Below are 14,020 nucleotides of genomic sequence, written 5' to 3' on the forward strand. Positions count from 1 at the left end.
AATCCTCTTATCACAATTGTTCAAACCTCCAAGCGTTCGATTTAAATTTAAAGCAACGGGCACGAAATCGTTAAAATCCGAATTTATTTGCTGCCATGTAATCACTGTTTGCACAGAGGAAACGACGATCTCATCTCAACGGTAAAGAAAATGTATGACGGTGGTGCCCGTCTTCCAGGGACGGAGATCGAATGTAACCCGATTCTCGAGCGATTCAGCCCTCTGTCAGAGTAACGAAGCTCTTTCGATTCCACTCGCGTTTCCAACGTGCCCGCGGAGAGCACTCCGTGCCGCGCGTTTAGTACAACATTTCAGTTTCGAGTGTATATACTGAATTCCCGATACGCTGAAAAAGTATCCGGCCGGACAATGCGCCTCTCTGGGAAATGGATATTGACGGCGCGAAGCGAAGAATTTCCCCTCGAAATGTGAAGTTCTTTGTCTTTACTTTTGAAAACGGATTCAGATTCCGTTCTGCGTATATCCGTGCTAATCGAGTTATCAATATTTCGTCCGCAATTTCGCGTGTGTACGGAATGTCTGAGTGCTCCCAGAAATGGCACAGTTCCGTAACACAGGGCCGTTTCCCGTTCCAGATTTTCTTCTACAACCATCCCTCTTCTCTCTCTCTCTCTCTCTCTCTCTCTCTCTCTTTCTCTCTCGTCTCGTCTACCGCCGCATCATTAAATCGGCGACGCGTCGACTTCTACCACTTTCAAGCCATTTGAGAACTCGCGTATTGCGCGTACTGCCGTGCATGCAGATATCTGTATCCCGAGCTCGCCGCCCGCCTCTTCCGACGATCCTTTCTCAAACCCTCCAACCCTTTCGCGTCCCTTGAATGAATGGACGGGCTTAGCGACTGCCGAGAGCGAAAGACGTTTCGCCATCATGACGCTTGCTCGGGGGTCGACGGGATCTTTCGCGAGGGCGAGCTTTTGAAAGAGCTTTTATCAATTATACCATCTTATTTTACTTATCGCCGCTGCGTCGCCCGTTGCCCGAAGAGAATATAAATAGAGCAATAACTCTTTGAAAGTATATTCCAACCGTTGCCAGACATTGATTCAAACGCTGTTTGCATTCAAATGCAAGCAGCTACAAGTTTGCGAATCGATTATAAGACGCGTCGACACAAGTGTCAGGACTGTCAGGTATTGAACTATCGATTGTTTTTAACGAGCGTAATACTGTTTGCAACATCTCCAATCAAAAAGAAATGTCTGCTTCTGCGAGGCGCTTCAATTAATATCTTCACGCTTCACTTCACTCGCACAATAACGAACAGATAGAAAATAAGAGCGACATAAATGACATAACGTTAATAGATTTGTCGTCAATACGAATCGAAATTTTTACAAAACGTAAAATATTGTATCGTCGCTATATTTCTTAATTTGACGTTAAGACACGACAATTTATTAAGCGTTATAAAACACAGGAAAGACGACATTATACGCGCTTTTATTATACGACTTCTTCCTTTAATTCGTAATTATCTTAATCTCCTAAAGAGAGACGACACCGTGCAATTTGCAGGCATTTTCTAGCCGTTATATTAAACGGTTTCCGCATTTCAATGCCACGCGAGGCGACCGTTCCTTTCACGGGGAAAATTTCTATTTATTCAGGTACAGAGAACGCGCGGGAGCTGATGTCGCGCGATGCATGCGAGCGGGAGAATAAAAAAAAGAGAACCGCTTGTATGTCGGGCACCGGCCACTCATTTTCGTGCCATTCATACGGTGAAAGGTGGGACAGGTCGGACGCGTTGTTGTTTGTCGCATTTATCATTTGTACGCCGCGCATCATGCTTCAACAATTTGCAAAAGTGCATTGTTGATCCCGGCGCAAATACCATGCGACGCGTTTCGGGCCGCGGGGGGGACAGGGCCGCGCATAAATAAGCGTTGAGAGGCTATTTCTAGATACGCGGGAACGGGCACGGTATGTAACCTGCTCGTGTAGTTGCAGCAATGCATATCAAACGCGTTGAATTTTTAACATAAATCTGCGCTTTAAGCAGCGGAGCGATAAAAATACGCAAAATAACGACACAGATACAGATATATATATATTTTTTTTTTTTCAAAAGGATGAGGTAGGTAACACCCGGCGTCAAATTCTGAAGATCGATTTGACTCCGAGAATATCCCGACGAATTTACAGCCGCGGTTTAAACCGCACGTTTCGGGAGCATAAAGACACGCGTTCGCGAATAAATTCGTTTTCCGGGTTTTATATAACTTCGTCGTCCTCCTCTCTGACCGATCTCCTCGAACGCCTGAACGTGCCGTCGCGCGTCGTCGGCGAAATTGTAACACCCCTTGAAGCCATCGACGGACTCGAGATGTTTGATGCGGGCAGCTCGAAAGCTTAAAACGTATATACGTGTACATATGTACGCTATGTACTTGCCTATGTTACATGTATGTATATAGCGATATCACCGTCGGCACCGCCAATCGACACCTTTACGGGCACTATACGTGTGTGCGTTGAAGCTCGTGAGATGTCCATCGTCTCGTACGGTCTCGCACCCTGTACACACGGCGTTATACGGAGATCCGAGGTTGATACCTAATGCCTAATGCCGGACCGGCGCCGTTTGATTGGGCGCATCGAAGTAAGGTGGGTAACGATAACGGTTATCGTTATAGCCTGTTCGGTATCTTTGACGAAGTGTTAAAGTATTCCGGAGCGCCCGGCGCGTGGTCGGGACACGGGATCGTTATTGCACCGGGGAGGAGCCCGGCACCTTCCTACGGCTACGGTAACACGTGCTAGAATTCGTGATTGTACGGTCCACGCGCGCGCGCGCCCATGCACTCGTCGGCGGGTACTTTTATTTATACAACCACCCTCGTCAATTTTAATCTTACAGTCAGCGCGAGTCGGATGTTTTTTTTACACCTCATGTTATATAAATGAGAGTAGCCCCGAATAGCGTCTTATAGGAACGCGATCAATATATCGCCGACCGCGAAAAAGTCTTCAACCCATTTCCTCCCCTAATCTCCATTTTAGTCTAATATTCTAAGCTCTTCAAGTTACTGTCGCAAGAATCAAAACTGATTTTGAAGCTCTAACTGCGTTCGGTGTCAAGCTGTACTCTCGCGTACGTAATTCTCGTCCAAAGTTTCGGTACTTTTCGTAAAACCGAAGTCCTCGAGCGACTTCAACCGAGCGAGATAAAATGACAATTCCAGGTTTGCGCTTCAGCTCGGGGCCTCGTCTCATCCCCTGCGATGTAAGTCCGAGTTAGTTGGCTTCGCAAAGCACCGTGACGGGTTTTCCCGTATACTTACGAGATACCCGTTTGCCCGAGCAAGTTAAGCGATTAGGCCGATGAATCCTTTGAACCGCGTTCAATTTACTAAAAGTTCACGTAGATCGTCGATTTCGCGATTGCTCCGCTAAAATATTTTTATTTAAATAAATTTTATCTATGAAAGTTTTAATTTTTGGTTATCTAAATTTTTTTTGCATAATCACACATTGTGTGCATTTAATTATTAATATAAAGAAAACTTAATGACTAAACTTTTATGACTAATTTCCAATTTATATATTTTTTATTGTATTACATCGCGATGTTCATATTTCAGACGGCACTTGATAAGGGCTCTAACCGTGAGCCGAAACGTGCACTTATATATAATTTAAGCCCAGGTAGTCGAGTAATAAATAATTGATTTTGTTTTAATTATTAACTTATTATTAACCGCCTTGTCTCTACTAGAAGCTAGCTGAAACTCTGTTATTTCCAATTGCAAGCGTTTATCTCAATTTATGAAACTATCCGAAAATAGGATCTTTCGATCTGAAGAGCGCGTATTTCAAGAGAAACGATCTTTACCTCGTAATACCACGCATTCTGCATTATTAATGAATTTACGTAACGTGGAACTATCCGCACTTTCTTGAGGGAGCTCGGGGGTAATGTAAATACTTCACACGGACAAATGTCCTGCTGCATTTTTCACATCGTTCATACCACCGCCACTAGGAAGACCGCGTTGTCTCTTACATTTTTAAAGAGGCTACCGGAAACAACCTGCCGCACCATACCTGCGGCGGTATACAGCTTTCCGAATCTCGCGTGGGTCCCCAGATGATCCTCCGCCGGACGATCTTTTCTCGGGGTGTGCAAGCTGGCGACTTTTAAAGCTGCAAGCACCGAACTTCCTTCGCTTCTCGCGTATAGCTTAGCGTCGTTTGAATCCGCCGATGGGCCGCGTTGGCACCTACCTCAGCCACGTTCGCGAAAGTCTGTCCGCAGCAGAGATTCGCAGGATCGAGTCCCCTTGGATTGGCCGCTTTCTTCGAATGTCGAGAAACTACCCCCTCCCCCTCCTTCGCCCCGCCGTTCCTCGCTCTTTTCGCACGACATCACCGTCACCGCCAACTGTCTCTTTAAACTGTCTTCCCCTAAAGCGACGACCTGTCCCCGAAGAGATATTGCGAGAGTGACGTGGTCTTCGAGACGTGATCGTGTCAACCAGTCGCGCGTCTCGCCAGTACTGCACCTAACCACTTGAGAGTTGTGGCATTCGAACGGAATTCATGCATGAGAAATACGAAGAAGACCGTACGAACAAGTATTGTAATACGACATTAACGAATCTTTACATATGCCTTTTACATTTTTATTATTCTAATAAGAAGCTAATTTATTGCTTATTTATGTCTCTAGATTTTCTCATGCATTCCCGCACGAATTTCGACGGACACGACTATATTTTCTGTATTCTCTTTTATTATTTCTGTTTATTGAAAAACATTATACTTATGTACAATATATAATACGGATTTTTAAATCTATCTTAAATATCGACGATATGATTCCTGTTTTCCCGCATTCCTATTTTATTGCGAGCGGAAAGGGACTATTATAAAGGAAAAAAACGCTTGAACCGGTTTATCTTCCGGAAATAGCGCGTTAGAAAAACTAGTCGACTTAAAGTCAACTAATTGGAAGGCCGCGATTCTGCTGCCTCAATTCCGCGGGCAGCCGAGCGAACGAAAATAAATGGTACGGCAGAGGTTGGGTAAATAGGGCAAAAGTAACAGAAAGATATTGAACTGGCCAGGGCCACTCCGCGTGGAGCCGAAGCCCACGGAAATTGCTTGAAATGAAAGAAGGCCAACAAGTTATTTCGTACCACATTCAGCCTGTCAAATAGTTCAGAAGAGCTCTTTGCTCCGGTAGCGACGGTGGCATCGCGAGAGGACAGAAACATGTAAACGTAAAGAATCTTTCTACTTCACAGCTTGATTAGCACGGTCAATTTTTTAACATAAAGAAGCGTGATATTCTTTTTGTACTATTATAATGTGCATCGATGACATATTTTTTCTCACGTCAGGTGCAACAAACAAAGATGCAACTCTCTTCCGAAATTCTATCGAGATATTAAAGAATTCTTTCTAATTTTTCTGTCCCGCAAAATTTAAAATACAACTGAATAAAAAGCTATTGAACTTTTGACTATTATTTTGCGATCTTTTAGAAAAACAAAGAGAAATACGAAATTGAAAGAGAGATTGAGGAAGACTCATAAAAACTGTACTTTTTTATTTATACATTAGTATTATAAAAGTCTGCATCGCATATTAATTTATTTAAAAAAATATATATCAGATACGTTTTCCACATTTTCGGAATATAGTACAACGAATACAGAAAATACGGAGGCATTTTCGATACTCGACGTCGTATCTTCCGGCACGATACTGTTTCGTATTTTTCGCTTGAGAAATTCGTTGACTTCAACGCCGGTATGAATACACGGTTCGCATTTTATAACGTTAAGGAAAATCGGTCAAGCAAAAGCGCCGATATCGATATGCGAAGTCTGATGTGTCTTCGTATACCTATATATATACTTTAGCTGCGCTTCCTACGCAAAGATTCCTTCGTCTAATGTCTACTATAGGAACGCGATCCCGTCAAGTTACGCCGTTAAGCGCGGTAATCCGTGTAACGCGACCCCGGAATGGGAGAATATTGTGTAAAGGCACATTAGACACGCGTACTTTGACGAAAGGACGGTGGGCGCCAGGCAGCGAGCAGCGTTGACAAAGTTGGGATAGACATCGTGGTAGCAACGCTATTATGTCACGTGCGTAGAACGTTATTACCTTGCATGCAAAATGTATAACGGGGTGCATGGAGCTACCGAGATGCCGAGGGGCGAAATAATGCTAATTTATTCGGCGTGCATATTAGAAGTGTCGGAAGGGGGCAGAGGGGGAGACGAGGAGTCACGCGTAATAAGATACGTCTTATCTCTCTCCCTCAAGAATGCGAAACCAGACAATTCCATGTATCGGTGCAACCGCGGGACGTTCCATTTCAAAAAAACATGACTATTTACTTATTGCAGCTCCGTATCTTTTCAATATGAATTTAAAAATGCGTCACATACTTCGGATTACAGTTGAGAATGCGAAAATATGGTGGCAAATAGAATTATAATGATAAATAAAAATTCGCGACGTGGCAGGCAAGATATAAAATTATTTGACACACGTTTGATTTTATTAAATTTTATTATTTGATTTTATTACTTTTGCCCTTGGAAAAAGAGGAACTATATATTGCGAGTTATCTATACTATATTGCAATGTAAAACCTATTCTTTTTAGCTGCACTGCGTTTTTATATATTTTACATATCAATTTATACACACGAATGTTATACGAAATACAATTTTAATATTCACAAAGTCTACAAATGTATATGTGTATAAATTTACTAATAAATTCGCGCTTTTATATATTTGTACATAAATTTCATGTATAAAATATTTTTGATATTCTAATTGTTATGACGCAGTAGAGATCGTAATAAAATTAAATATTTTATTTCGCGCTCAAGTAATTAAACGTAAATTTAATAATATTGTTTATATGGAGTAAAGAAACAACACGTATATCACGAACAAAGTACCAAAAAGCGCAGCTAAATAAAATAGATTAATTGTGAAATTAATTGAACTTCAGTATACTCACGACATCGCGACGTCCCTCGACGTCCATTAGTCCGGCTTCCGCTGCGATTATATTTACAACAGTTCTCTCGAAAATAGTTGAGAAGCATCTCTGCGTCGTTCCACGTCGATTATTTCACTTTTGTTTCACTCGCGATACACTCGCGACGCGAAATTCGCCGGATTGGAATTTGAATAAGTCTGATAAACTTAACGATTTACGAATTTAATAGTTACATACACTTATCGTAATTCGCCAATTCAATTAAAGAGTCTTGTCCATCGTATTTAATTCACGCACTTTTACGCACGTGTATGCACGTTCATTCGCGACGGGAATCCACGATATCGGTCCATGACGATAAATTTATTGTGTATCCACGATATACATATATAAATTGCGAATTTATTTAAAGAATATTTTTATGATGAAGTAAGAAGTTTCTTGTCACTAATTAAAGTACGTCTCAAGCGCGTATTCGATCAAACTTTACACGGAGATCGAACGTATTTTCATAACACTATATGCACAAGAATCGCGACGATAGCGAGAATTATTTTTACGCGAATATCAATAATTGCGTGAACAAAATAATTAGGCTTTCAAAACTGCGCCAGCCAAGCTCCTCGATATCGCAAATTCGATTTCACAAAATACCTAATATTTCTGTCTTCGAATAATCACGATGACAAATACATGAACGAAAAGAAACCAACGGAAAAAACATCCATCGTTCAAACACGAAGAGCACATTTTGGTATATTATAAGATGAAAAAGATGTATTGAATATATATTACTATACATTGCAGGTATCCCTCGCTCGTCGAAGTTTGTTTTACGCCACTTCGCTTTTACGAAAGAGCATTAGTAGGTACCTGTTTTCGCTAACCGAAAGAAATCCGATGAGAATTTTCGCTTTTACGAAAAGAATTTATCCCATACTTACAAAAGATTTCGTACGAACGCTCTAATTTCGGATATCGAGGGAAACTTGTATTTAAATTTGTTAGAGATATAAAATATAATTGCGTGCTATAAAATTCAAAAGTATCATTTAAAATATTTAAATTCTTCTCATTTTCGCCGAGAGAGTCGAGAGCGAGCTGCCGATAAGACGCTTATATTGTTAACGAAACGATGAAAAGAACAAATGTGACAAGTCTCTGTAAACTTGAATTGTAATACTACTTTAGGAACAGTTCCGGATGTTTCAGCCCGTTAAATATTGCATTGTCCCGGCAAAAGTATCGCGCGTATTATCGTAGATGCTCGCTCGGCGAGAGAGCGCGTTATTGTTGAAGATCCAGCCGCTCCCCCGCGTCACCCACGTGACTTTGACCGACGTGCGCGCCTGCGACATACCGTAACGGCTCTACTTGTTTTTCTCGCGCTCGTGCGTGTGACGTATCTTATTTCGGTTCTGTAGAACGGTTGCGAGTTATATCTTTTACGCATAATTGATTATCGCCTTGCCGCGCGCACGGCGAATATAATTGGAGGCACAAACACGATAACCGGGGCCCCTTGATTTGACTGTGGTTTCTGGTAGTATTTTTTACGCTGAACAAAAAATTATATAGATCTTATAGGGTTAACTGCTTTAGTTTTCGAGATATGCAGTATTAAAGCTCAAAATAAATATAACTTGGTAAATGTCTAGATTAAGGGCGACCTCACCGGTGTGGGTTGGGCAGGGGGGCTTCGCCCCCCCGCACCCCCCATTGTGTGAGTAAACCTACGAGTGTGGGCAGGAGGGGCTCTGCCCCCCCGCACCCCCCTGCACCTGGCGGTGTGGGTTGGGCAGGAGGGCTTCGCCCTCCCCGCACCCCCCATTGTGTGAGTAAACCTACGAGTGTGTGCGGGGGGGTTCTGCCCCCCCGCACCCCCCACCATGCACCTGGCGGTGTGGGTTGGGCAGGGTACAATTACCAAGTAAAGATTTATATTATATATATTTTGAGCTTCAATACTGCATATCTCGAAAACTAAAGCAGTTAGCCCTATAAGACCTATATAATTTTTTGTTCAGCGCAAGAAATACTACCAGAAACCACAGTCAAATCAAGGGGCCCCGGTTGTCGTGTTCTCCCCGAATGGGAAATTAATAAACGTCGCGATTCGCGATGTTTTGCAAACGAAGATTTTTCGATATGGATTGAATATATTAGAGACGTAATTAATCGCGAGACGGCGATTGTTCGTAAAATAACGATCGACTGAAAGAACGGCTCGAGGATGAACGATTGAATTGTTATTTTTCGGTGTTTCGCGTCGACGGTAATTTAAGACGGTCCGGAGAGAAGCTCTTAAATTTCTGCGGCTCGGAAACTTTGATCGCTTGTCCACGCGATTGCCCCTTACGCTTCACGAGTTCCAGATGTATCGTACGAAATCGTATCAAGGCGAGGAAAGGCAAAATCGACGGCGGAGAGACGGCCCCGGAAACGGATTCGGGCTGCCCGTGAATGATTTAGCAGAGCCAGGCCGAGATTCGCCCCCTCGAATCCTCGCGCCTTTAACCGCCTATCGGTTAATTTATAACAACGACGAGACTTGCGTAAGAGCGAGAATGAACGCACGGCGACATTATTACGTACAGCAGCGTTATTTTGACACACGTATACGCACGCGAGCCTTCGTATCCTAAAATATACGCACGTGCGTCGCCATCGACGTCGTCGCAGATCGTGCACGGGAAGATATAAATAAAAAGTGTCATAAATTATAACCGCGATTTCAGATTGATAGAAATCACGATACGAGAAAAGGAAAATGTGTAGAATATTTTTAAAATATCTGAATGAACACCGTTAATATATTAATTGTAACTTTTATACAATTTCAACACGTTTCTAAAGTACAATTATTTATTTCGCAACATTCTGATCGGTATTGTACTTGGAATTCGTCGTGCCTGAACTCGAGATAAACAATTTTACCCCGAAGAAGAACTCGGAGAGAAAACAAAGATTACGATTATAAAAAAACCGCGTATATAACACGCATACATATACGTATGTGTATACCAGAACTTGAGAAGCGCGTCATTACACGTAAGCGTTACGGAGGATAAAACGATGTAGACGCAGGAGGTGGTAAAGCGAGGAGAATCACGGAGAAGAATCGCGATGGGGAGAAAAGCGGAGTGGACGATTACGAGAGGAGAAGAGATCGAAGAGACGTAATACAAGGATAAAAAAAAGTGGACGAGAAACGAAGAAGAAAAGGACGAAGGCTCTTTAACCGGAGCGCACCGAACGACAGGTGAGTCCCTCGGCGGAGAGCCACAGTTTCCCCGAGAAGGGAGCACGGAGAATGAAGGGGGCCGAGATGGAAAGGAGAAAGAAAGCGAGAGAGCGAGCGAGCGGGAGCGAGCGAGTATCGCGGTGGAATGGTGGAAACGGTGTAACGCGGCGCGGTGCGGAGAGGCGAGTGCGAGTCGGAGTCGGTCGGAGTCGGCTGCGAAGATACACGAGCGCTCTCGGCTGGCGGGGGCGTGGGGAGGGGATAGGAGCGGCACCCTCGGGGGGGGATAAGCACGCCGGCGCCTCAGTCCAGTCCAGTCAGTCCTCAGTCCTTCAGTCCCGCGGTGTCCGTCGAGGTGGTTCGGTCTGTCGACGCGTTTTCTCTCCGCTCTCGGGACAAAAGCGCCCGCGGTTCTCTCCTTTCGACTCGGCCGCCGTTCGTGCGAGAGGCTGTTTCCCGCGGGAAGGGAGAGGAGAAAAGAGAGACAGAAAAATATCGTTCGGCTTGTACGCGTACGGCTTTTTCTCGCGGCCGTCGCGGTTGCCGTCGTTTTCTCTAGCGACGAGCGAGGCCAGCCAACCGCGGCTTTAGCGGAAGTCGACCGGCCGTATATATATAGGTATATATATATATACGCTTCTCTCTTTCTCTATCGCGCTTTCTCGCGCTCGCGCTCGCGCGCGCGCGCGCTTGGTGCGTTCGACGGAGAGCGACGACATCGGGCTGTTCAACGCGACTGTACCAGCTGTGGCGACGCGACACGCTCTCGGGGAGGGAGCCGAGTGTATGTATTATGCCGTGCACTGTGTTCCCTCGTTTGTAATCTTCTGTTCTGTGCGGGTTCGCGGATCGCAAAAGCGCGAGAGGCCAACAGTCGGGTTTTGCTTTCCTTCGCGCATCTCCTCTTCTGGTACTCTGATGTTTTCTCCGCCGAGGCCCCGTTAGCGCCGAGGGAACAAAGGGAGATAGCTAGGGAGGCCGACGGCGAACGAGAGAAGGGACAGAAAGAGAGAGAGAGAGAGAGAGAAGGAGAGAGAGAAGACCTACACGCATACAGTCGTCGTATCGATCGAGAGCTGGTCCCACTTGACGTGAGTCGATGAGTTTCATACCACCGCTGATCTTCGGCGTCTTCTCTGGTGACACAAGGCCGGAGAATGGGACGCTCCGTTCTCCCCGTTCGGCGTTGCCCAGCACCGCAACGACGGCGACGGCTCCGCTTCTAACGGGAAAGCCGTTAGAACGGAGAGGGTCCCACGTGCGATACGATAACGCTTCAAAAATAATGCTCGGCAACGCGCTGGTCGCGCGAACCGAACGACCTTCGTCGGTAACTGTTCTTACGCATCGAATCAAGTTCACGATCACGCACAAGGGGCCTCATTCTGCCTCCTTGTTGCTTCGAATACGATATACCAAACGCGAAACACTCACTCGGTGCTGTCAAGCTGCTTTTATACATTCAGCGCGTTCTATCTAAACGCCATCGAGACGCTTGCGAGCACTTGTCGTTTGCTGACGATCGTATCTCATTGCAGTTTATAACACTTATTCGAGTTCTGTAGTGATAATATCGACGAAAGTGCGTTTTTTTTCTTAAACGAATCGTAAAAGTCAATTATATATGTTATAAAACACATCTGGCTGTTAAATTTATTCAAAAGAATTAGATTAGAATTAAGTATATTTTATTAGATTTATTAGATTGTATTTCATTAGAAATTAGAATTGTCTTTTGATTATTTAAATTCGCGAGAAATTTTAACGTTAACGATATTGTCACTGAAAGAGTTTTAGTTTTTCGAGCATTATTTCAGCATTAAACGAATATGGACGATATTATTTTTCGCACTATTATCGTATTGTACTCGTATTATTCATATTTTATACTGCAATTTATTTATTAACTATCTATTGTGCTATATGTAATCTTTATTACGGCGAAAGATTACGGCGAAAGTATATCACCGAAAGATATGCGAATTATAAATAACAAATTAATTGCAATATAATGACGTGATTATTATATAAGCGTTCCTATTTTTTGGCGGAAGGAGAATATATATTATGTATATTTATGATATTTATTTAATGATTCAGAAACCCGTAACGTCACACACTCAACACCGAAACAGCTCGAAGAGCTATTATTAGATACTTGCGACGATAAATGATAAATGCTTAAACTGTCCGTATAAAATTACAGCTCGTCGAAAGATATCTCAACGACATAGTTCCGCGTGTCGTAATTTTTTTTTTTACATTTAAAGAATGCTGTTTCGTGGTCACGATAAACTCACGGTATAGTGAATAACAAGTAGGAAGCGAAACGTTCGCGTACGTGATGAACATCGATGGTACTTGAGTCTCTTTTTGCCACGTTACTTTTTTCTACGGCACCTTCTCCTCGATCGACTCGAAAGACGACTCTTCCGCCTAGAGACCTGTTCGTTTTTTTTTTAACACGGACTCTAGAAAAATTTTGTACGTGTTTTCAGTCCTACATTCTTGGAAAGATTCAGATTAGGAACGAAGAGGCTCAAAGATATATCGAGACTCCAATAATTCCGATCGGAGCAGAGTCGACGCTACGGACGCTCCCCGCGAAAGTCGCACATGTGTTTTCTTTCGTATTATTGCGATCTAACGGCCGTGACACCCTGGACGTGGCCGCACGTGCACCTCGTTCGCGAAAGCCGCCGGTGATGATACGCCCCCGTCCAGGACGACGGAGATTATGCCGCGCGACGGGGCGTACCATGTCGTTAATTAGACCCGCGCCCCTCGAGCCCCGCGTAATACCGCCGCGAGTCGTACGTTTTATTGCACGCGAGGTCTAATTAGACCTAAGGTAGCGAGACAAAAGGCCGCGGTAAACCGGCGACGGTGACGAACGCACTCGCCCGCGTCCGAGGATGCCTCAATCTGACCCAGCTTAACCCGCGGAAACTTCCCGATTTACGTCCGCGAACTCGTCCGCCTGGCGTCTCGCCGAGGTATACCTTCGCGATTCTCGATATACTTTCTCAAGTGCCCCTCCCTTTGCGTTATCGCGTTTGACGAGTCGACGAACGAAGTTGTCAATGCCCCTCGTTCAAACTCGTCTCGCGCGACGCAGAGGCGAGGTTGGCGAGAGGTATCGCGGAGGTGAAGTAGTACGCTTATCGTCCAGATTCACTCGCTTTGTCGGATACCCCGCTGACGATTATCCGGTCGCAAATGACGAAAATTTCAAGCGAGCCCGATTGACGCCGTCGCTCGTTTGACGCGTCGATCAATACTTAGGATTTGGCTTGGGTGCAACTTTCTATACGCTGCATCGAGTCTATCCCGGGATCGATTGACGGAATCAACGCTCCCGACGTGCCGTGTTTAGCAAAACTTTGACGGATGTTCGTTTCCGTTGCGTTTCAGCGCAAAAATTCTGTCGCGGGCACGCGACGCCGCGCCGCTGCGGGATAAAATCGCGACCTCGCGAGGACGGCTATTAATAGTCTCGACAATTTATTATTAATCTTCGTAAGCTTTTTTTTTCCTCTCTTGCACGGACGCTGGAAAAATTTCGTGCGTGCGAGCGCGCTCTCGGTCTTACGTTTTTGGAGAGATTTAGAAACAAAGGATTAAAATATGCAGCTCGAGTTAATATTTAACGATCGCCGCTTACCGCGGGGTAGCTCCGTTGAAAAGAGACGCTTTGTCGTCCGCGATTTTTTTTGCATTTCATCATATCTGCTGCAGGCAGCATAAAATTGAAACAAAAGTCTCGGAGCTAAAAGT

The 14,020-nt window shown here is 44.4% G+C and overlaps 1 protein-coding gene across 10 annotated transcripts in view; it reads left to right on the forward strand.

Moving 5' to 3' along the window:
* Positions 1-14,020, forward strand: part of LOC139814112 (uncharacterized) — an 86,145-nt gene that overhangs the window by 15,372 nt on the left and 56,753 nt on the right. For 6 of the 10 annotated variants that reach the window (XM_071780119.1, XM_071780127.1, XM_071780130.1 and 3 more), the window contains exon 1: positions 10,567-11,334. The exons of 1 other annotated variant lie outside the window; for it this stretch is intronic. The gene's annotated coding sequence lies outside the window, so the exon portion shown is untranslated. Of the gene's footprint in view, positions 1-10,566; positions 11,335-11,389; positions 11,574-14,020 lie in introns of those variants that run through there. 3 more of the 10 variants (XM_071780120.1, XM_071780124.1, XM_071780126.1) reach the window with 3 other exon arrangements.

Source organism: Temnothorax longispinosus, chromosome 6, assembly GCF_030848805.1.
Source record: "Temnothorax longispinosus isolate EJ_2023e chromosome 6, Tlon_JGU_v1, whole genome shotgun sequence".
NCBI lineage: Eukaryota > Metazoa > Arthropoda > Insecta > Hymenoptera > Formicidae > Temnothorax > Temnothorax longispinosus.